The 748-nt window shown below is 42.1% G+C and overlaps 1 pseudogene; it reads left to right on the top strand.

Annotated features, from left to right (window-relative positions):
* Positions 1 to 270: 270 nt before the first annotated feature.
* On the top strand, positions 271 to 489 carry LOC101275607 (60S ribosomal protein L39-like; annotated as a pseudogene).
* The last annotated feature ends 259 nt before the right edge of the window (positions 490 to 748 follow it).

The following is a 748-nucleotide window of genomic DNA, read 5'->3' on the forward strand; positions in this document are numbered from 1 at the left end:
AGGGCCAAGGGTGAAAGGAGAAGGAATCATTAGAGCCATGGCGCCTGCCAGAGAAGGGCAGCCTGAGGCCTTGGTAGCTTGAATTCAAGGGGTCGCAAGGGAGAGGAGGGGACAAGGTTGGACAGAGGGGATAGATTTTGGAGAAAAAGCCATGAGGACTTACTGATGGATTAGATCAGGTAGTAAAAACAAAACAAACAGAAAACAAAATAAAGGGAAAGTATGATAGAGTTCTCCTAGGTTTGGAGCTAAATGTTAATAAGAAGCCAAATGTTGACATTTGCTCTCTCCTCTTCTCTGCCATCGTATGTGCGGTTGAATTTGCTCCTTGCCAGGTCTCCTCACAAGACTTTCAGGATCAAGCAATTCCTGGCCAAGAAACAAATGCTGAATCATCCCATTCCCCAATGTATTTGAATGAAAACTGGTAATAACATCAGATACAACTCCAAGAGAAGATATTGGAGAAGAACCAAGCTGGGTCTATAAGGAGGCTCAAATATGAAGTGGCACACATTTATGTTGTGTCAAGGTCGCTTGCATCTTACCATATCACAGTAGTGGGAACATCACTACTGTCTGAAAAGCCACATGTGTTTTATGGGAGAAATGGAATGGTTGGTTCTTCTTTTGTTGTCAGTGTTTCTGCACTAGTGCTTTGGGGCTTAGTAATAAATATGTGAAACCTTTTGTTGGAAAAAATATGTTGACATTTGATGTACTTGGTTAAGACTCTCTAGTCTGCTCT

The sequence above is a fragment of the Orcinus orca genome, chromosome 11 (genome assembly GCF_937001465.1).
Source record: "Orcinus orca chromosome 11, mOrcOrc1.1, whole genome shotgun sequence".
Classification (NCBI taxonomy): domain Eukaryota; kingdom Metazoa; phylum Chordata; class Mammalia; order Artiodactyla; family Delphinidae; genus Orcinus; species Orcinus orca.